General features: G+C 44.2%; 1 protein-coding gene across 8 annotated transcripts in view; it reads left to right on the top strand.

Annotated features, from left to right (window-relative positions):
- The window catches only part of SRPK2 (SRSF protein kinase 2), a 424006-nt gene that overhangs the window by 18570 nt on the left and 381201 nt on the right, over positions 1 to 24235 (top strand). The window contains exon 1 of one of the 8 annotated variants that reach the window (XM_029615031.1): positions 17922 to 17939. The exons of the other annotated variants lie outside the window; for them this stretch is intronic. The gene's annotated coding sequence lies outside the window, so the exon portion shown is untranslated. Of the gene's footprint in view, positions 1 to 17921; positions 17940 to 24235 lie in introns of those variants that run through there. 8 annotated transcript variants of the gene reach the window in all.

The raw sequence follows: 24235 nt of genomic DNA, 5'->3' as shown, positions 1-24235 counted from the left end.
TCTCAGATTTCCACCGGCTGGTGAGTAATCACAGTCTCGTTTTTACTTTTAGTAAAAAATTTTCTCATTTTCTTTTCCCTCTTTTTCATCGATGGCTGTCGACAGAAAATGGCTTCGGGTTTTAAAAAATGTCTGGTCTGTAATAGGACAATGTCCATAACAGATCCACACCTTGAGTGTGTTCTCTGTTTGGGAGATAAACATGATGTCTCATCCTGCCCTCAATGTGCCCTCTCCCAAAGGAAGAAAACTTAGACAGGAGAAGATGGAACATCTCTTTCACCTTCAGCTTCTTCCTTCTCCTTCAACATCAACAAAATCGTCTCCGGTGTCAAAGCGAATTTTGTTGAAAAAACGTCGTCTGGAGGGATCGGGAGATCACCCATCGACGGCATTGACAAGGTCGGTAGTCGAACATCGACCAAAACATCGCCACCGACATCGACACACACTGACTCCAGCAACACCCCTTTCTCCGGAAGAACCGACCGCTAAACGGCCAAAACCTCAGGAAACTCTGCTACCCTCGGCACCGGGGCCTATACTTCCATCGATCGAACCTCCACAGGGATCTGCGAAGGTAATATCAACGCCTACACCGCCACCACGTTCAGCTGCTCTGGATACACCAGCTGTTTCGCAGGAATTGTCAGAATTTATCAGAAGAGCGGTGCTCCAGGCCCTTAAAGAACAGACCCCTACTCCGGTGACTTCGCCGATGCCGGTTCTTGAACCGATGCTGGTACCTTTGCCGATGCCGGTGATTCCACTGAGACCGGTGACCATACCGATGCCGACGACCCCGTCGATGCCGGTACCGATTCTGATGCCAACAGTTCCATTGATGCCGGTACCTATGTCGGTTCCAACTTAGGTGATGTCGACGCAACCACCGAAGGTGCCAACGCCATCTTCAATTCCAGCACAGTCATCATCGATGCCAATCTCACCTGGGGACCCAGGACATCCAGAATTGGCACTTTACCAACTTTTTAATGAAGAAATTTGAGGAGGTGCTTGGTATTCTTCCTTCCAAACCCCAGAAAGAGCATCCTGAGGAGTCACCCATTGATGACCTTCTACCAGGACCTTCAGGGATTCCTCGACCGCCTAGAACTTCCACAATTTCTCTGCCTCAGCAAGATCCATATGATACTTGGAGTGATACACACTCGGATACCTCATCTGAAGCTTTCATATCTGATCCTTCCCCACCGGATCCAAGGAAGAAATCTCCACCAGAAGATTTCTCATTTTATCCAGGAAATGGCTGACACTACACCGTTCACCTTGGTTACAGAGCATCATGTATGACAGCAAACATTGGAGGCTCCGCAGTTTGTAGACCTTCCGAAGCAAGTGGTAGCTATACCAGTTTGTGATGTCCTGCTAGAATTACATCATCAGATTTGGGAACATCCATGCTCAGTGCCAGCTGTTAACAAAAGAATGGACACTACATATTTGGTGCAGTCTGCTCCTGGCTACCAAAAATCACAGCTTCCTCACCAGTCAGTAGTGGTAGAGTCTGCGCAAAAGAAGTCCAAGAGGATTAGACCACATTCCTCAAATCCCCCAGGTAAAGATCACAGATTTTTAGATTCCCTGGGACGGAAAGTCTACCAAGAGGCCATGTTAAATTCTAGGATATCTTTGTATCAATTATACATGACCCAATACCAAAGAAATTTGTGGAAGCAAATGCAGGACTTTATTCCATCACTTCCATCACAATATCAGGAAGCAGCCCAAGTGATCATCCACAAAGAGCTAGAGGCAATTCAAACACAAGGTCTGTGCGGCCTATGATGGTTTCGAGACAGCTTCCAGAGTGGCTGCATCGGGTATAAGTGCCAGGCGTTGGGCATGGCTCAAAGCCTCAGACCTCAGGCCTGAAGTCCAGGACAAGTTAGTAGACCTCCCAAGTCTTGGAGATAACCTCTTCGGATCCAAAGTACAAGATGCAGTTGCTCAATTAAAAGAGCATACAGAGACCCTGAGACAGCTTTCATTGATCCCGCAGGATCCACCTACGCAGCCAGCTCGTAGGCCTCAAAGAAAGGATTCCAGAAGACCCTTGTATAGACAGAAGTGATATTACCCCCCTACATCTAGGAGCAGGTCTTCTAGGCCACAACAAAGACCTCAGTCCAGACAACCTAGGGCAACTAGGCCTCAACCTCCGCCACAGACTGGACCGGCTGCTGGCTTTTGAGGCCATTCCCAGAGAACACAGCCTTCTCTCCAATCCTCATCCACAGCTTCCGGTAGGAGGTCGGGTATCCTTTTTTTACAACCATTGGGTTCAAATAACAACAGACCAATGGGTGCTTACAATAATATCTCGAGGTTACCAACTCAATTTCCTCACAATTCCAACAGATTCTCCTCCGAGACCACTTTCTCTCAGCGAAAAACACATAATCCAATTGCAAGTAGAATTATCCACCCTTCTGAGAGCCAGGGCTGTAGAGCCAGTGCCCCGGACTCAGCAGGGCAAAGGATTCTATTCCCGTTATTTCCTCGTTCCAAAGAAATTCGGAGGCCTACGTTCCATCCTAGACCTCAGAAATCTCAACAAATTTCTTAAAAAAGAAAAATTCAGGATGGTGTCTCTAGGCACCATGCTTCTACTTCTTCAAACAGGAGATTGGCTTTGTTCTCCGGATCTTCAAGATCCTTATGCTCACATTCCAATATTCCCTCCTCATCGCAGATATCTGCGCTTCATGGTGGGTCATCAACATTTCCAATACAGAGTACTACCATTCGGACTTGCCTCTGCTCCCAGAGTATTCACAAAATGTCTGGCACACGTGCACAAGGAAAGTGTCCATCTCTTTCCCTATTTAGACGACTGGCTCATCAGAAGTCAATCTCAACAGGAAGCTCTGGCTTCTCAGTCGAACAATTACTCTACTTCACTCCATGGGCTTTCTCATCAATTATCAAAAGTCCCATCTAACTCCGTCTTACCTGCTTCAATTCATAGGAGCAGAATTGAACACCATCCTCTCAAAGGCCTTTCTACCCGGGGATCGGGCGGAGACACTTTCCCTATTGGCGAACTCGATTCACTCAAAGACACAAGCAACAGCTCATCAGTTTCTAACCTTACTAGGCCACATGGCCTCCACAGTTCATGTCACTCCTATGGCACGGCTCGCCATGAGAGTAACCCAATGGACATTAAGATCACAATGGATCCAAGCCATTCAACCACTGTATTCTCCAATTCAAGTAACCCACCAGCTATGTTCATCCCTACTTTGGTGGGCAAACAAGGACAATTTGCGCAAGGGCCTACCCTTCCAAAAACCAGTCCCACAGATAACGTTAACTACAGATGCATCCACCTTGGGTTGGGGAGCTCACATAAACAATCTACAAACCCAAGGTATTTGGACAAAACTCGAAGCAACATTTCAAATCAATTTCCTGGAACTTCGAGCTATACGTTATGCACTGCATGCATTCAAGGACTGCCTTTCCCACAAGACTGTTCTCATCCAAACGGACAATACAGTAGCCATGTGGTACATCAACAAACAGGGAGGTACGGGCTCGTATCTCCTTTGTCAAGAAGCTGCACAAATTTGGGACTGGGCCCTGACACATTCGATGTTCCTCCGGGCCACTTATCTGGCAGGCATTCACAATGTAGTGGCGGATCGACTCAGTCTTCAGTTCCAACCACACGAGTGGTCCCTGGATCCCTCAGTAGCGACCAGGATATTTCAGCATTGGGGACAACCAACAATAGACCTCTTTGCGTCACACCTGAATGACAAACTGGAGAAATTCTGTTCTCTACACAAACAGAAAAACCAACCAGCCAAAGACGCATTTGCTCACCCTTGGAGTAGTTACAGAATTCCACTTGAACCAATCCATAGTTTTACCCACATTCTTTCCAAGGCCTCATTCTCACCAAGGGGAAAGGGCCTTACATACCTTGGACTGTAAGCGTGCGCTAGCATTTTACTTAGTCCGTACTGCAGGCCATAGAAAATCCACTCAGCTCTTTGTATCTTATGATCCAAACAAACCGGGTAAAGCAGTGGGTAAACATACTCTATCCCACTGGTTAGCAGATTGCATACAGTTTTGCTATGAAAAAGCAGGCCTTCCTCTCCAAGAGCGAGTAAAGGCACATTCAGTAAGAGCAATGTCAACCTCAGTAGCACACTATCGTTCAGTGCCAATTCTTGACATATGTAAAGCAGCAACATGGAATTCTCTTCACACCTTTGCAGCTCATTACTGTTTGTACAAAGAAGGATGACAAGATTTAGCCTACGGACAATCTGTCTTAAAGAACTTGTTTCCAGTATGAACCCAACTCCTTCTACATCCAACCTTCTGTGATCTTCAGCTGCCTCATTTTCACCAACAATAACTTCAGTGTTGCTTCACTCCAAAATGACTCAGCCTCTAGCTTGCTAATCACCCATATGTGAGGACTAGCATCCTGCTTGTCCTGGGATAAAGCAAAATTGCTTACCTTATAATAGGTGTTATCCCAGGACAGCAGGATGTAGTCCTCACGAAACCCACCCGCCACCCCGCGGAGTTGGGTCCAATATGTTTTATTTTTTTGCTAAAGCTTATTGCTACATACGAGACTGAAGAGAGCCCCCTGTGGCAGAGAATATCATGGCATGCTGGGCATGCTCAGTGGCCTCACAGGGCCAGTCAAAAGTTTCTAGAAACTTTGACAGAAAGTTTTCCCGTAATAAAGCTCCGTCCGTGACGTCACCCATATGTGAGGACTACATCCTGCTGTCCTGGGATAACACCTATTACAAGGTAAGCAATTTTGCTTTATATCCACCATCCTCCACTGTATTTTTCCCACACTGCTATGAGTTAGTTGTTTCAAATATATTTGATGACTCATTCCATACTCCGAATTGCTTGGCAGGTTTTAATTGTTGGCCTAAGCGTTATTTCCTTTTTTTTTTTTAAAATAAATTTGGCTATCTGTTTTATTATAATACTATAAATACCTATAAATATTAGCAAAATCATTCTTATGATATTTGCAAACACTATTGTGTTACCCATGTCCAGGAGAGCCCATCCTATTTGTGGGAAATGTGATTATTTTATAGCTTTCTATAGCCTAGTTCTAAACCGGTTAGAAATCTCAAATCTGTTTTAAATAAGAGAACAGGTTTAGGTTTGAGGTGTCCTACATATAAGGTGCCAGCTCAGGGACAGATCCCAAGGAGTAATTTCCTAGTGCTTTTTCTGTTCTTAAGAGGAGAGGAAACATTTTCCCCCATCCTGTACCCTGGTGGATGAATCTGTACATTTCAGCAGTGAAATTCAGGAAGAATATCTTTACAGCAATACATTTTTAGATTTCTCTGTTGGCATGAAGGGAATGTTTTTCACATAGTATAATCACCAGTCATCAAAACCTTTAATGGGACCTTTATCAAGAATTGTTCCTTAGAACTCTGTCCTGTTTTAAGTTTCTTAGGTTGGAGTACTCAAAGAAGAGTCTTCTGGTTCATCTGAAAGAATCTCTCACGTGAGTTTTAGCAGTCTTAAGGAAAAACAAATTAATTTAATTTTTTCCTAGGTAGAGTTTTAAATGTAGAAATAACTTTTAATTTTGCTTAAGGTAATGTTAGGACCTAAATAGAGATGTAGGGACCTTAGTGTGATTCTTGTATATAAAAACACTTAGGACAATAAAATAGAGTCAATACTTTTAAAGGTTTTAAAGAGGATAACATTAGAATGTGACTCTTAAGTTCAACTGAACAGGTTCAGCACATGTCAGAATTTGCTACTACTGTCTTAGATTTGAGTCCTGATCACTTTATACTTAAATGTATGGCTCCCTAAACAATTTATGGGAATAGCCATATAGAACATTTCAAATCCCTGAAGGACTGAACAAAAATGTTAATAACCTTTCTCAACGGTTTTGCTGGAAACATTTAAAAGTTTAGGCTGACTTGGGATGATGGGAGGGAGGGGTATCCTCCCTCTGAAGATGTGGTGATGTAGCAGTATCTGCGAGGAACTAGACCCTCCCTGTTCAAGGCACAAGGGCCCCAAATAGTTTCCAATACACCACTTGACACCCCTGCACTTTTAATGGGGTTGATCCAGTGTGTTGGAAAATACTTGAGGCACTGTAAAATAGATTCAATGCATAGTCTCATGGGCCCCTGCCTAGGAATTCCCCCTGACCTCTCCAATCATTGTCTTCAAACCACTTTTTTTTCCCTGTCTCCTCAGGAATGGCCCCGTCTCCCAATAAACTGAACCTCCTGGTTTTCCTTTATCTGTGCTAGGTACCTCTCTCCTCTGTCTGCCAACACCACATTGCTTGGCCATTGGCTGACTGCTCTCCTTTGCTCGTGATGCTTTGGCCCATGGTTCCTTATTTCTTTATGGCTTCCTTTTGCCATGTGGTAGGTCCAGTGCAGGTTTCCTTCTTTTGCTGCATGGCTCCATTATGCATCTCGTTCCTTTTTTTGGCTCCTGCCACCCACTCCCCTTCATACCTCTTCCTTCACCTTTTGTTTTCTGAGGAGTAAGGAGGGAAAAAAGCATGGTGAGCTGCAGGACTCCAAACATGTAAAAACATTTGGTAGCCATCAAGATTTTCTAATTGCCAGCTAAAATAGGATATTAAGTGTCTCATTTAAGTTGTAGAGCAAGGCACTTGTCAGTTATTACACACATGGGCAATTTTTAAAATTGTGGAGATTGTTGCAAAGTCTGCGAGTACTTTTGCACCGTTTCTGAAGGGGCAAGTATGCACGTACTTTCCCTTTGAAACTTGCCTAGGGAGAAAGTACCCGCAGAGATTTGCATCTGCTTTTTGTCTGTGGACATTTTTTTCCCCTGAAAAACATGCATAGTTTAGAAAATATAAAACTGTGTGTATTGCTGGCTCCCTTGACGTAATCCCACCTACTTTTTCTGCAGGTGACAGTACATGCATTGTTGATTCTTGCATGTACTTTTACCCATCTATAGGGTGGGCAATTTTCAGACAGCCTATTTACTTGAGTGAGTATCTTTTGAAAATTGCTGTCTCCATTTTAGGCAATTAAATATGGTACATAAAAAAGCAAGTTTGCATACCGTAAATGGTGTTTCCGTAGATAGCAGGATGAATTAGCCATGCTGTTTGGGAGCGCGTCGCGACCGGTCAGTAGGCGGAGATTTCTCAGTTAGTACAGAGTTTTTAACTTTGTACGGCTGCGCGGTGAGCTTCCTGCGCAATTGCCTTGTTACCTCAGTCTCTTGTAGCCAAACGAGATGTACGTTTAAAAATTTGTGGTAGCATCTGTATATTGTCTAGAGAGGTGGAAAGGGATCACATGGCTAATTCATCCTGCTATCTACGGAAACACCGTTTACGGTAAGCAAACTTGCTTTTTCTCGTCGATAGCAGGGCTGAATTAGCCATGCTGTTTGGGAGTCCCAAGCTCCTGGATTGTGTCCATTTAATATGTTTCCTTAGTTGAGGACACTACCCTTCAAAAAAGGTAGACAGTCTTATTCATGTTTAAGGGTTGACTGGATCGCCGAACCCAGAGCTGCATCAGAAGATGTTTGCTGTTCGATACAGTAGTGTGATTTGAAGGTATGAAGAGAAGACCAAGTTGCCGCCTTGCAGATGTCTAGTAGCAGAACTTTTTGTAAATGTGCAACAGTTGCTGCTGTTGCGTGTATCAGGTACACTTTAGTTTTGCGTTCAAAGCGTGAGAACGTTTATTGTAGCAGAATTCAATGCATTGGAATAACCAACTAGCAATAGTTCTCTTGGAGACGGGCTGATTTGGACAATTTGGATTAAATGAGAGGAACAGTTGAGATGGTCTGGATTGAGAATGAGTCCTTTGTTTGTAGTAAGCCAATGTTCTTTTACAGTCTAAAGAATGTAGACGTCTATCTCAGTCATTATCATGAGGCTTAGGCTTGAAGATTGGCAGTGTAATTGACTGGTTGATGTGAAAAGCCAATACCACCTTAGAAAGGAAGGTAGGATGAGGCCGAAGAGTGATTTTGTTATGGTAGAATTCCAAATAAGGGGAATAGTGAACCAAGGCTTGTAGCTCACTTATGGGCTGATACAGTACAGTGCGCTCTGTCGGAGCGCACTGTACTGTATCAGCCCATAACCCACCATTGGACGTGTGTTTTTGACACGCTAGCATTACCCCTTATTCAGTAAGGGGCCGAAAACGCGCGTTCAATCCCCCGAACCTAATAGCGCCCGCAACATGCAAATGCATGATGATGGCCCTATTAGGTATTCCCGCGCGATTCAGAAAACAAAATGTGCAGCCAAGCCGCACATTTTGCTTTCAGAAATTAGCGCCTACCCAAAAGTAGGCGCTAATTTCTTCGGGCACCTGGAAAGTGCACAAAAAAAGCAGTAAAAACTGCTTTTCTGTGCACCCTCCGACTTAATATCATGGCAATATTAAGTCGGAGGTCCTGAAGGGTAAAAAAAAAGTAAAAAAAAAAAAATGAAGTCGGCCCGCGGCTATCAGGTCGAAAACCGGACGCTCAATTTTGCCGGCGTCCGGTTTCCGAACCTGTGGCTGTCAGCGGGCTCGAGAACCGATGCCGGCAAAATTGAGCGTCTGCTGTCAAACCCGCTGACAACCGCCGTTCCGGTCCAAAAGGAGGCGCTAGGGACGCGCTAGTGTCCCTAGCGCCTCCTTTTGCCTGTTTTTACCGCCGGGCCTCATTTAAATACAGAATCGCGCGCACAGGAGAGCGGGAGTTCACCCGCTCTCCTGCGGACTTTACTGTATTGGCCCGTTACTCTCCTTGCTGATGTGACAGCTACTAGGAATACTGTTTTCCAGGCTGGTATTTTATGTGACACGAACCTAATGGTTCAAAGGGAGGTAGCATTAATTGTTCCAGGACAATATTTAGATTCCATGGTATAGGCGGTTTTGTCACCGGTGGCCTTAGTTGTATCATGCCGCACATGAATCTGGAAATTAAAGGATGGTTGGAAATGGGTAGTCCATTATGAGAGTGGTGGAAAGCTGCAATGGCGCTAACATGCACACGAACTGAAGCGGATGCCAAACCAGCTAAGTAGAGAATATGTAGATACTCAAGTAGTTGCGTGACTGTTGAGGAGAAAGGGTCTAATCGCCTCGGTTTGCACCATTCCGAGTAACGATGCCACTTTCCGGCATAGTTATGCCTGGTTGAAGGCAATGGGAATGTCCTCTAGTTGAGATGGAAGTCCCAGGTGGTTTAATAATTGCTGTTCAACCTCCATGCTGTTAGGTGAAGGGAACGATGCATTGAATGAAGGAGAGATCCTCCCTCCTGTGTTAACAGACGTGGTTGGTTCTTCAGTGGAATTGGTAGGCGAATGGATAGTCTCATGAGATACGCATACCATGGCTGCCTTGGCCATGCTGGAGCTATGAGGATCATATCCACTGTGTCTTGGATGCATTTTTGAATTGTCCTTGATATTAGTGGAATGGGAGGGGATGCGTAGAGCAAGCGCCCCGTCCATGGGATGAGAAAGGCATCCAGAGCGTGACGAAGTGTGCTCGGGTAAATGGAGCAAAATTTTTGCTTCTGACGGTTGTTCTCTGTGGCAAACAGGTCGATTATCGGGTTGCCCCAGCGTTGGAAAAGTTTGGTTGCAACTTCCCGATTTAAAGTCCATTCATGTGGATGGAAAATTCTGCTGAGGCGGTCCGCTGTGACATTGTCTAAACCCTGGAGGTAAGTGGCTTGAATTGACACTTCGTTTGATATTGCCCAAGTCAGTATCCGAAGTGCTTCCCGACACAGTATCCATGAACCTGACCCTCCTTCCTTGTTTATGTAGAACATGGCGACCTGGTTGTCCGTGTATACCATGAGATGTTTGCCCTGAACTTGGGGAGAGAAGGTTTGAAGTGCTCTCCAAATAGCTTGAAGTTCCAGAAGGTTGATCTGATGTGCGCTTTCCTGAGGAGACCAGAGACCTTGAGTTTTTAGGTTGCACAGATGGGCCCCCCAGCCCTTCCTGGATGCATCCATCATGAGTGTGATTTGATGGGGAGGTAACCAAAAAGGTGCTCCTCAGTTCAGGTTGTTGGTGTTTATCCACCACCAAATGTCAGTGCGCATTTGTGTGGTAAGATGTTTCTTGGTTGAGAGTGGTTGCAAGTATTGAGACCATTGATTCTTGAGGCCCCACTGTAGGCGGCGCATGTGTAGTCTCGTGTAGAGAACCACATGGATAGCTGCTGCCATATGACCCAGTAGCTTGAGGATTTGGCGTGCCGATGCATGCGATTGATTGTATAGACGCTGAGCTAGTGAGGATAGAGTTTGAATCCTGTCCTGCGGGAGGTATGCTCTCTGTTGCGTTGTATTGATGAGTGCTCTAATGAAATGTAGTGTTTGGGTCGGTTGCAGGTTGGACTTTTTGTAATTGATTAGAAAGCCCAATGTCTGAAGGCAGTTGATTGTTTGGAACGTGTGAGTCTGTAGAGTAGCCGGATCTGAGGCTACTAACAGCCTGTCATCCAGATAGGGAAAAATCTGGATCGAGAGCTGTCTGAGGTGAGCTATCACCACTACTAAACATTTTGTGAATACTCTCAGGACTGAAGACAGGCCTAAAGGTAGAACTTTGAACTGATAGTGGTGGTTTTGTGCTTGAAAGCAAAGGTAGTGCCAGGAAGAAGGGTGCATGAGTATATGGGAGGAAGCATCCTTCAGGTCCTAAACATCCAAGATTACCTACGATATACATTTTGCTTAAAGTTCATAAAACACTATTAAATCCACCTGGTAGACCCATCATCTCCTTGAATGAATCGTTGCTTGAACCATTATCCAAATTTACAGATTCTTTCTTGAGAGATTTTGTATCATAATGTTCAACATTCATATGAGATACTACACATTTTCTACAAATGATAGAACCTTTGTTAAATGACATGCAAGACAAATGGTTGATCACTTTAGATATCAAATCTCTTTGTACCTCAATTCCACAAAATGAAGCATTGGAGATCATTCAGTTGTTTTTGAACAAGAGAGTGCGCCCACATCGTATACCAATTGAATTCATATTAATGTTGGCGACTATTGCGTTGAAAAATTTTTTTTTTGTTTTTCAAAACAAATTTTTTCAGCAAATTTCAGGCACATAGAGGATGCCATAGTGGCCCCCATTATCGCAAACTTATATATGTCAAAGTTTGAGACAACATGGGTGGAAAACTCTCCCTTTTCATCTAAAATCTTCTTCTACAAATGATTTATTGATGACATTTTCATCATTTGGTGTGGAAATGAAGTGGATTTACTATCTTTTGAAAAATGGATTAATACATGTAATGAAAAGATTCAGTTTGTAATGCAATACAATTTTACAGAAATATCTTTTTTGGATGTTAGATTACAAAAAGCTGATTCAGGAGAAGTGACAATTAGTGTTTATAAAAAAACAACAGATCGTAATACAACGCTCAACTACAGTAGTGCACATCCCTTGCCTTTAAAAAAACAGCTTACCATTTTCGCAGTTTTATGATACAAATGCAATTGTTCGAATAATCAGATTTTTAAACTACGATCAGAGAAATTGGCTGAAGATTTCAGACAACGTGGTTATCCCAAGAAATGCATAAAAAATGCATTTAAAAGAGCACTTTACTGTGACAGAAATGCGTTGCTTATCCCATGTGAGAAGCAAGATAATTCTCAGACAATTACATGTCACCAAGTATTCACCTATATCACACAAAATAATAAGAAGCATGCGTAACCATTGGCATCTTGTCAAAATGATTCCAGGGTTTGAGAACCTTGATTTTTCATATGGCATTTTCCAGGAGTAGAAACCTTAAAGAAATCCTGAGTCCATCAGCTTTGCCAGAAAAAAATGATACAGTATCAACCATTGATGGATCTAAGTCAATAGGACATCACAAATGTGGACATTGTAAAATTTATGATCAAACATTAGAACTTAAAGAATTTATTTGTCCGATCACAAATTATACGTATAAATTCAGACATTTCACAACTTGTCAGAGTACTTCTGTGGTATATATTATCAAATGCCCATGTAATAAAATTTATGTCGGACAGACTAAGCGTTCATTACGTTTACGTATGGGGGAATACAAAAGCTGTTTGAAAAACAAAAAGGAATCAGTACCTATCATGGCACATTATATAGCAGAACAACATCAACCAAAAGATTTACGCTGGTTTGCTATAGATCATGTTGGATTGGACGTAAGAGGTGGAAATCGTGAAAAATTACTGTACAAAAAAGAACATCAATGGATTTTTAAATTGATGTCAGAAGAACCAAACGGTTTAAATTGTAATATCGAGTGGAACAGTTTAATTCATTGTTGAATGTCATTGCACTTACATCAAAATGTGAATTCTTCAAGAACATTAATTTAATTTGTTCTATTGACTTGTTCAATTGCGAGATATCACTGCATTTAAAAGGAATACCGAGTAACCTTTAAATTGATGTTACAACTATGTTGTTGAAATAGCAATGTTAATCATGAAGGTCAGTTCCCCATTGGACAGCAATTGTTATAATATTTAGATAACAAAAGTTTGAAAAATATTTATTTTCAATTCTCCATTGATTTTTTACGAGCTGACAGGAGAAGAAAAGCTTTATTGTACCATCAAACACCATCGCAAGATAAGAATAGCTGTTCAAAACGTCTATTGATAAAATCTCATATTGAAATCACAAGAATTACATTTTCTAATATATAATAACTAGTAGAAAAATATAATTTAACATTGAAATAAATTGATTCATTCATTAAACAAGAATTCTTTATTGATATATACAATTTGACAGAACAAGAAGCATTGGTAGTAGGACATTTAAACCTGATACGTCACCACGTTGTGACATCAGCACGAACACAATGATTTGTCAGTATCAAGTAAGTTTGTTGTTGAAATAGAGGCGGCCATGTTTAAATGCCTTACATCAACCCGACTACAGAGACGGCAAGTCCACAGTAAAAATGTGAGTAACAATGGTAGAAATTCATGACAGCAGTTTAGAGAAACTAACTTCATAAGCAACCTAAACATTAGACTGTCAATAGAAATGTTATTTTATTCGCTCGTTTTTTCATGTTGTAGAGCCCACCCTGATGCAGGTTACAAAATGTTGACAACGTCGGCAGTTTGGAGGTTCCTAAAAGAAAAAATCTAGTGGTTGTGTTAGCCGAAGAAATACACTCTGGCTACAAACAATTGAATAAGTTGCTAAGAAAGATAAGTAAACTTTTGTCGGGACTTTAACTCTCCACGGGGGAGTAAAGAAAATCAAAGAAATTTTGCTCGCTTGTGATTACTCAGTCGGGCGGCACAATAATAGACTGCTACAGTTTAACTTCAAATTTGATAACGTAAAACCCTAGTGGTTTGAAGTTCAAGTCCAATAACTTGAAGTTGTAGTGCATTTAACAAACAGTTTTACTGCACGTTTCAGCACTTTAAAACATTTTTTAGAAAAAATTATAAATAAAAAGAAGATAACAGACCAGTGATTGTACCGATCAGTGCATTACATTTCTGTTCATTATCAGAATTCTATGCCGGTGCTGAGGTCTTATCTTCCGCTTCATAAAAGTTTTTCTCAAAAGATTCATTTAAAAGATTTTTTTGAAAAGAAAAGATTTTGTCAATTGATCATCACAAATTACATTAAACATGATAGTGATTTTAATTATACGACAATAAAAAGAATATTTTAATTTTACTAAACAACTTCAAATTGTGGGATTCAGTTAAGTGCCAATACAAGTTATATTAACTAGTGATTTTTCTGGTGTAATTGTTAACTAGTTAATCCCTGATTTTTGCATTACTTTTGAGAGAGGTCATTTTGAATTTTTCTTTTTGAATGAATTTGTTGAGGTTCCGTAAGTCTTAAGATTTGTCGAAGAGCTCCAGACATTTTTTGGAATGAGAAAATAGTGGGAGTAGAATCCCTGATTTTTCTGTGATATTGGAATTTTTTGAATAGTTGTCTGGATCTGTAGAGTATGTAACTGTTCCTGAAGGTATAGTGAATGAGTTGATGTACTTCGTAGGGAAGGTACATGAGGGAGGCACGGAAGTGTCAGAAAATTTATTCGGTAACCCTCTCTTATGATGTTCAGCACCCAACGATCTGAGGTAATCTCCTCCCAATTGGCATAAAAATGTTGAAGGCGACCCCCCTATGTATGGTGGTGGAGGTGGCTCTTGCTTTTGAGGTCGTCGTTGAAGAGGTCATCCACGGGATGGATGAGATTGAGAGTGGTATCTCTGGTGGGAATAATTTTGCACTTGATAGGTATTATATGGCTTGAAGGGGGCCCTGGAATAGGATATTTTTCCTGAATGAAGGGTAGAATTTCCTGGAAGAGGTATGGGGGTCTGTTGGAGATGTTAATGACAGTACAACCGTATTCTGTTCTTTTAACAGGGTAACAGTTTTCCAAAATTTATCCCCCAAAAGATTTGTCTCTTAGACAAGGTATGTCCACTAACTTGTCGTGGACTTCTTCTCTTATTGCGCTCTCTTTCAACCATGCTATGCGCCGCGCTGCTATCGCCGTAGCGGAGAATCTTGCAGAAGACTCGAATGACTCATATACAGAGCGAAGTAAATGTCGAAGACCTTCTTCCATGTCTGTAAATGGTTGTGGTAAGGTGTTATCAGAAGCCAAACATAATGGACGAAATCTCTGGAGACATTCAAATAAATACTGGATTATGTAAAATTGATGGTGTTGGATTTTTGTGGCTAACATGGACGAGTGGTACACCTTGCGGCCGAAGTCATCCATGGATTTATGGTCCTTGCCTGGTGGTGAATTGGTATGAAGTTTTGTTCTTTTGGTTTTTGATAGTGCAGATTCCACTACTATTGAGTTGTGGGGTAATTGTGTGGAATCGTAAATTGTTGAATTTCGCATACGGTACCTTAAGTCCGTTTTTCTGGATACAGCTGTGATGGTAAAAGGTTTCTCCCACATTTTACGAAGAACTGCATCCAGTACTGCATGTGGTGGTAGAGCTGTCTGCTCTGGAGGCATTTCAAATATTTTCAATATTCTAAGAACCTCTGATTGAGGATCAGGTATCTTTCCTGTTTCAATATTTAAAAGAGAGCCTACTTTCTCAATGAACTTTGTGTAGGACAGGTCTTCGGGAGGGGAATAAGGTTCCGGGAGATCTTCAGGAGGGTCAGATGGGAATCCGGTGGATGAGCCAGGCGACGATGTCCATTGAGAATCCGGAGAACCTGGTTGGTCTGGGATTGGAGATGGTGCTGCTAGTTGAGTTGGAAGGAGAGGATTCGGTACTGCAGGTGGTGAAGGTTAAGAAGGTGCAACTGGAGACTGAGGATGTGCGGATTCCAGATCTTGAAAAAAAGTATATAATGCCTGCGTAATTTGCAACATCACTTTCGATGCTAGATGATGAGGCTAGATGATGAGGCTGTGAAGGTCCTTGAGATGGAGATGGTCCTGGAGGCAGTGCTGCTAGGATCAAGTCTTGAGGAGGCAGGCACGGTGTTGGAAGATGAGGGGATTGTGGTCTACTAAGCGAAGACCAATCAGATTCAGAACCCTCGCTACGTCGTCAGAGACTAGTTCCACATCTAGTTCAGAGTCTGTCTGTGGAGTGTTACGATTGGGCAGTGGTCAGGTGTAGTGAACACCACCTGCAGGAGTGACTCCAGAATGGAGAGAAACAGGGTTTGCAGAAGAGCCTCTGATAAGGGCTGGGAAGGAATCTGGTGCAGGCAGGAGTGTGTAGAGCTGGGTGCTGGCTGGAACCTGTGGAACTGAGTACTAACTGGAGGATGCCTGTGGTGGTGGGAGCTGGCTGGAGGGAGTCTGATGCAGGCTGAAGGAATCTCTGATACAGGGTGCGTGGAGGTAAGGGTGAACTTGCTACACAGGAGCAGCATGGAGGTATGTGTGGAAGTGAATGTAGGTAAGCGTGGTCTGAACACTGGAACTGGGTGCAGGTATGGGTGGAATCAGGATAGCGTGTGGGTAAGTGTGATATTGACTTGTAGCTTTGTGTGACTGGACTGAGGGAACCTGGAGAAGCAAGACTGACAATGAATAGACTGACAAACCAGGACAACACTACCACTGAACATAAAACACAAAAGCCCGAAGGCAGCAATCAAGGAGGCATGAGACAATGTCCAAAGACAGCAAGGCAGAGAAGACAATATAGAGGCAGAATGCCCGAAGGCAATACAGCAAGGTAGAAAGGAGGCTAGAGCAGGGAGCCCAAACGAGCTCGATGCCGAAGCACTGAAGGATTGGGTAGGCAGGGTTATAAAGGAAGTCCAGAACATAGAGCAGATGACTAGGACGGATTGGGCCAGCCAGGAGAGCATGCTCTTGAGGGACCTCTGGTGGTGAGGCGGCTGCACAGCAGCCATAGTCGTAACATGGAGTTTTTGATGACTCCATATGTTTTGTTTTATGTGTCTTTTTAAGATGTTTTTGACTATGCAGTGAAGATTGCGACGAGACAAGTGTTGGAGTCTGAGGTTGAGTCGAGAGTTTTGCACGTTTTGCGTCATCCTGCTTAGATGTATTGTGCACTATGTGCGCAGCGCGCTTTAATGCGTCGTGTTTTGGATCGACAGATTTTGGCGTGCCGTGCCTTGATGCGTCGTGTGCTGGTGCATCTTGTCCCGAAGCACCGTGTCTTGATGTGCCATGATTTGCGCCGGTGCGCCATGCGTCGAATGCTTCGGTTGTTTAGACTTCCTATGCTCCGATTGTTTTGGCATTGAGGAGTGGGAGCGACGGGTACAGGACTCTGTAACCTGAGCGGCAAATGAGGGGCTTTCTACGTGAGAGGAGTCGAGGCCTCAACTCCCTTCACCGGCCCTGGTGGTATTTCCAGCCTGGCTGAGGTGCCCTCCAACAAAGCTGACCTTTTGACTGGTTTCTTCCTTGGTCTCTTTGCCGATCCCGGCGAAGACTGTGTAGATGATGACTTTAAACGCGTGATTTTCTCAGTGCGTTGCCTTTGGGCCTGGGGCGACATACGACCACAGTCGCGACATGAGGCTTGGATGTACTCCGGGCCCAGGCAAATATATCAGTAATTAAGTCCATTAGTTATGGACATAGGAGATGGCTTTGGAGCCATCACTGCCAAGGAAAAAAGCTGAAAAAATCGAAAAATCTCTTCAGAGATGAGGAGGAGAAAAACCCCGCGTGCAGTCCTGCTTGCGGAAAAAAAGAGACTGAGGTAACAAGGCAATCGCATGGGAAGCTTACCGCGCAGCTGTGAGAACTCCCCCTACTGACCGGTCGCGACGCGCTCCCAGACAGCATGGCTAATTCAGCCTTGCTATCGACGGGAAATGTAATAGTTACATATTCCAATAATTACCAAAAATGTTTTTCTGCCTTTGATAGATTTTTTTTTCATCAAAAGGTTTGCAATGTTTCCTGTGGTCTATTTTCTGAATCCCTTTCTTGGTTTTATTTTCATTTTATCTTTCGTTATGTCTCCTTTTTTTTCCATTTCTCCCAACCCTTCCACCTATCTTGCCAACATTTTCTTTCTCTCATATATCTCACTTCTTATTTTGCTCTTCTCCACCTTAATCTTTCTGTTGGTCAGCACCTCTTCAATTCTCTCCATCTAGCCAATCTTTCTTCTTTGTCTCATACCTTTCCATCTCACCTTCCCCGGCTCACCTTCTCAGTCTTTCTTCTTCCTCTCCCTACCTCAGTCATCTCTTCCCTAGCTGCTGGCAGCAGAGTGTGGCTAACTGCATACACTGTGGGGATATTGAAGTGCAGTTCTGCCTCCATCTTTGTTCATAGCGCCTGTGCAGATTTTCAGAATCTGGAGTGAGCTGATTCAGCAGCAAGATCACCACAGGGGTGGTGAGTACACATGCATGCGCAATTTCAGCTTCCCCATTGTGAATGCTATTGGCAGCTTTCTGCCATTACTGAAGTCAATATTCATAACCATTTAGATGGATAACTCACAAGTTATCAATTTAAATGTTTAGTTTTGAATATTGACCTCACTGTCTTAAGGTTTTTGGTTGCTATGGTTTTGGAACTTTGGTGGCCCATAGATTTGGGACCTCTGCAATAATGTAAAATTGTACGTGCTAGATTATGATATAACTTGTTAGTTCTTGCTGTTTTTCCCCCATTTCAGTGATTAGTTCCTCATCTCTTTTCTTCAATGTTTGGTTTCCACTTTCAGTCTATTAATAGAAATGGTCCTTAACCCAGGACAAGCAGGATGCTAGTCCTCACATGTGGGTGACATTGATGGAGCCCTGGTACGGAAAACTTTCTGTCAAAGTTTCTAGAAACTTTTGACTGGCCCTGTGAGGCCACTGAGCATGCCCAGCATGCCATGATATTCTCTGCCACAGGGGTCTCTCTTCAGTCTTCGTTTTTCCGCGCTGCTGTAAGCATCGCGGAGCAAGGAGCCTTGTGAGTTTTCCTCACAGTATTACCTGACTAAAAAAGTCATTTATTTCTTAAATCTTTTTCTCCCATAAAGGATCTCTCTCAGATTTCCACCGGCTGGTGAGTAATCGCAGTCTCGTTTTTACTCTTAAGTAAAAACTTTCTTTAATAATTTTTTTTCCCCCTCTTCATCGACTGCTGTCGACAGAAAATGGCTTCCAGATTTAAAAAATGTCCGGTTTGTAATCGGACAATGTCCATAACAGATCCATACCTCGAGTGTGTTCTCTGTTTAGGAGATAAACATGATGTCTCAACCTGCCCTCAATGTGCAGAGATGACTCCCAAAGGAAGAAAACTTCGACAGGAGAAGATGGAACATCTTTTTCACCTTTAGCTTCTTCCTTCTCCTTCAACGTCAACAAAATCGTCCCCGGTGGGGGTTTCAAAGTGAATATTGTTGAAAAAACGTCATCTGGAGGGGTCCGGAGATCACCCATCGACATCGATGGCATCGACAAGGTCAGTAGTCACACACCGACATTGGCACACACAGACTCCAGCGACGCCTCTCTCCCCGGAGGAACCGACCGCTAAACGGCTCAAACCTCAGGAAACTCCGCTACCCTCGGCGCCAGGGCCTATACCTCCATCGGTCGAACCTCCACAGGGCTCTGTGGTGGGAATATCGACGCCTACACCGCCACCACATTCAGCTGCTCTGCCTACATCCGACTTTATCCGACAAGCCCTTAAAGAACAGACGCCTATTCCGGCGACTTCGCTGATGCCGGTGCCGTAACCGATGCCGGTTCTTGAACCAGTGCCAGTGCCGTCACCGATTCCAGCTAAGGTGACGCCGGCACGACTACTGAATACACCAACACCATCTTCGATTCCGGCGCCGACACCATCGATGCCAGTCTCACCTGGGGACCCAGGACATCCAGAACTGGCACTCCACCAAATCTCTTCATTATAAGTTGGTAAAGTGGTCGGTGCTCTTTCTCCCAAACCTCGGAAAGAACACCCTGAGGAGTCATCCCTTGATGACCCGCAACCAGGTCCTTCAGGGCTTCCTCAGCCGCCTAGAACCTCTCCAATTTTTCCACCTAGACAAGATCCATATGATACTTGGAGTGATACACACACAGATCTGTCATGAAGCTTTCATGTCAGATCCTTCACCACCGGAAGATTTATCATTCACAACTTTTATCCAGGAAATGGCTGACACCATACCTTTCACCTTGGTCACAGAGCAGGACGTAAGGCAGCAAACATTGGAGGTTCTCCAATTTGTAGACCCTCCGAAGCAAGTGGTAGCCATACCTGCCCATGATGTCCTTCTGGACTTACAACATCGGATTTGGGAACATCCATGCTCAGTGCCTGCTGTTAACAAAAGAATGGACACTACATATTTGGTGCAGTCTGCTCCTGGCTACCAAAAGTCACAGCTTCCATACCAGTCAGTAGTGGTAGAATCTGCGCAAAAGAAGTTCAAGAGGATAAGACCACATTCCTCAAATCCCCTGGTAAAGATCATAAATTCCCTGAGACGAAAGGTCTATCAAGGAACCATGTTAAATTCTAAGATATCTTCGTATCAATTATACATGACTCAGTACCAAAGAAATCTGTGGAAGCAGATGCAGGACTTTATACCATCACTTCCCTCACAATATCAAGAAGCAGCCCAAGCAATTATCCACAAAGGGCTGGAGGCCAGCAAACACGAGGTCCGTGCAGCCTATGATGGTTTCGAGATAGCTTCCAGAGTGGCTGCATTGGGTATAAGTGCCAGACGTTTTGCATGGCTTAAAGCAGGGGTCCCCAACCACCGGTCCGCGGACTGGGCCCGGGCCGTGGGAGTTTTTTGCCGGTCCGCGGCGCCGCCAAGCACCGGCAGGTGTGTCGCGTGCTCCCGGTCTCTCCCGCTGCCGTTGCCGCCGGGCTGTCAGCACGTTCAAGCCCAGTGGGAACGGCAGCGGTGCTAAAAGAAGCTGTGCACCCGTGGCTGGCATTTTCTTCTTCCCGCCCCTGCCCTCCCGTGACCCGGAACAGGAAGTGATACGCGGTACGCGGGAAGGAGAAAGAGCCAAGCCGCGTGGCAAAGTAGCAGCGGCGGCTGCAGCTTCGGTCCCCGAGCAGTTGAAGCAGCCGGTGTAATTGAGAAAGGAGACAGCAGCATGAGCGTCCCGCGGCCGATGGGATTCTTCTTTCTTGGCCTGCGGGGGCTGCTGCAGCTCCCATTTGTGCTCCGGGGGGGGGGAGGAAGTGAGTGAGAGAAAGAGAGAGAAGCAGCCGGCCAGCCTGTGTGTGAATGACTGGTCAGGGAGCTGGTGTGTGTGTGTGTATGTGAGAGACAATGAAAGTGATTGCTCAGGGAGATGACTGATGTGTATGTGAGAGTGTGAGACATTAGTCAGGGAGGTGACTGATGTGTGTGAGAGAGAGAAAAGGCATGGAAGTGAGAAATCTGGGTATGTGAGAAAGCATGGGAGTAAGAAGCCTGGTGTTGGGGGGGGGGGGGGGTGGGATGTGTGTGAAAGAAAGCATGGGAGTGAGAAACCTGGGTGAGTGTGCATGCATGAGAGAGAGAGACTGCTTGGTAAGGTGACGGTGTGTGTGAGAGAAAAAGACTGGTGTGTGTGAATGTGAGAGAATGTGATTCAGGGAATGAGAAGCCTGTGCATGTGGAGAGTGGGCATGGAAATGAGAGAGACTGGTGTGTGTGTAACAGAGAGAAAGTGATTGTGGGAATGAGAAGCCTGTGCATGTGAAGAGAGTGAGCATGGGAATGAGAAACCTGGGTGTGTGTGAGACACAGCATGGGAGGGAGAAGCCTGTATATCTGAAAGAGAACATGGGAGTGAGAGACTGGTGAGTGTGTGTGTGTGTGAGAGAGAGAAAGTGATTATGGGAATGAGAAACCTGTGCATGTGGAGAGAACAAGCATGGGAGTGAGAGACTGGTGAGTGTGTGTGTGTCTGTGTGTGTGTGTGTGAGAGTGAGAGAGACAGAGAAAGTGATTATGAGAGTGAGAAGCCCATATATGTAAGTTGAACATGGGAGTGGGAAGCCTGTGTGTGTGTGTATGGCATGAGAGAAACTATTCAGGAAGGTGACTGGTGTGTGTGTGTGCCAGAGACTGTTTGGGAGATGATTGGTGTGTGAGAGACAGAAACTGGTCATGGGGGCATGACTGGTATGGTGTGTGTGTGAGACACATGGGCACTAAGGAAGAGGACCATAAGTATAGAGCTTAGCTTCTACTGCTGCTTCTGGTGTGTGCCACGGCCTGCAGGGAAGGGGAGTAGGAGAGCTGCTGGAGGGGGTAAGTAAAGGTGGCTTTTTAAGTTTATTTTTCTTGACTTCCATTTTAATTGTGTGATGTCTGCTTTTTTTAAATATTTTATTGGTGTTTGGAGAATGTTTAATAGTTTTTATGAGTTTTTAATTGTTGGATGTTATTCTGTTCATAGCTGTTTTGAAACATTTATTCTGCTTATTAGTATAGTTTTACAATTATTTCTGTGTGGGGATCTATAGCTGCTTGCTAGTTCTGTTTTTAGGACCTGATTTAATATTTGTAGTGTTGCCTTTTCATAGATAGGGTTGCTCCTGTTTGAGTGTATTCCATAATACAGGTGTAACATTGTGCGGATTAGTTTATGTGCATTACTACAGATCCTGGAAGTATGTTAGGTCGGTTCTGTGTCTGTTACCGAGATGAGATATTTTGCTAGCATGTAAGCGTTTGTATCGGTCTTATTTGTTGTGTTTTCTCAAGAGGACATGCATTGGTGGTAAACTGCTGTCTTTTCATAAGTAGGGCTATTGAGCCTGGAAGTAGAAGGAGTTTGAGTTGCTGTTACTGAGATGTCACCAGAACCAGAATATCTTTTTTGTAGGGTGAGTTGTATGGGGAATGTCATAATTCTGCTTTACATCCATTATTGTGGGTCAGGGGGGTTCCCGTGGATACAAACTGTACTTTTACATCTAGCCCCGTGACGATCATGGGTCAGTGTGCCGTGCATGTGAGAACCTATGGTGAGTTGAGTCACATTCACATTATAAATGTCATAATTAAATGATATGTGTGCACTAAAATCCAGCCCCCTGCCCCGCCCTGCCGGGCCATGGAAAAATGGTCTTGCTTGAAGCCGGTCCCTGGTGCAAAAAAGGTTGGGGACCACTGGCTTAAAGCCTCGGACCTCAGGCCTGAAGTCCAGGAGAAGTTAGTAGATCTCCCATGTCTTGGTGATAATCTTTTTGGATCTAAAGTACAGGATGCAGTTGCTCAATTGAAAGAGCATACAGAAACCCTGAGGCAACTTTCGTTGATCCCGCAGGATCCACCTACACAGCCAACTCGTAGGCCTCAAAGGAAAGATTCTAGAATACCCTTCTACAGACAAAGGCGGTATTACCCCCAACATCTAGGAGCAGATCTTCTATGCCGCAACAAAGAGTTCAGCCCAGACAACCTAGGGGAGCTAGGCCTCAACCTCCGCCACAGACGGGACCGGCTGCTGGCTTTTGAGGCCTTTCCCAGAGACCGAAGCCACATCTCCAATCCTCATCCACAACTTCCGGTAGGGGGTCGAGTAACCTCCTTTTACAACCATTGGTTACAAATAACAACAGACCAATGGGTACTGGCAATAATATCTCTAGGTTACCAACTCAATTTAGTCTCTATTTCCAACAGATTCTCCTCCGAGACCTCTCTCTCTAGGAGAAAATCACATAATTCAATTGCAAGTAGAATTATCCACCCTTCTGAGAGCCAGGGCTGTAGAGTCAGTGCCCCGATCTCAGCAGGGCAGAGGGTTCTATTCCCATTATTTCCTCATTCCAAAGAAAACCGGAGGCCTACGCCCTATAGTAGACCTCAGAAATCTCAACAAATTTCTAAAGAAAGAAAAGTTCAGGATGGTTTCTCTAGGCACCATGCTTCCACTTCTTCAAACAGGAGGTTGGCTTTGTTCTCTGGATCTTCAAGACGCTTACGATCACATTCCAATATTCCCTCCTCATCACAAGTATCTGCGTTTCATGGTAGGTCATCAGCATTTCCAGTAGAGAGTACTGCCATTTGGACTTGCCTCTGCTCCCAGAGTATTCACCAAATGTCTGTCAGTAATAGCAGCCCACTTGCACAAGGAAAGTGTCCATGTCTTCCCATATCTAGACATCTGGCTCATCAGAAGTCAATCTCAACAAGGAGCTCTGACTTCCCTTCAGTCGAACAATTACTCTACTTCACTCCATGGGCTTTCTCATCAGTTATCAAAAGTCCCATCTCACTCCGTCTCACCTGCTTCAATTCATAGGAGCAGAATTGAACACCATACTCTCAAAGGCTTTTCTACCCGAGGATCGAGCAGAAACACTTTCCCTACTTGCAAACTCGATTCACTCAAAGAAACAAGCAACAGCTCATCAGTTTCTAACCTTACTAGGCCACATAGCCTCCATAGTTCATGTGACTCCTATGGCAAGACTCGCCATGAGGGTAACCCAATGGACATTAAGATCTCAATGGATCCAAGCCATTCAACCACTGTCTTCTCCAATTCAAGTAACCCACCAGCTACGTTCATCTCTACTTTGGTGGGCGAACAAGGACAATTTGCGCAAGGGCCTACCCTTCCAACAACCAGTCCCACAGAAAACTACAGATGCATCCACCTTGGGTTGGGGAGCTCACATAAACAATCTCCAAACCCAGGGTACTT

This window comes from Rhinatrema bivittatum, chromosome 9, assembly GCF_901001135.1.
Source record: "Rhinatrema bivittatum chromosome 9, aRhiBiv1.1, whole genome shotgun sequence".
Lineage (NCBI taxonomy): Eukaryota > Metazoa > Chordata > Amphibia > Gymnophiona > Rhinatrematidae > Rhinatrema > Rhinatrema bivittatum.
The sequence above is the reverse complement of the archived record's forward strand: the minus strand, read 5'-3'. Positions and strand labels throughout refer to the sequence as shown.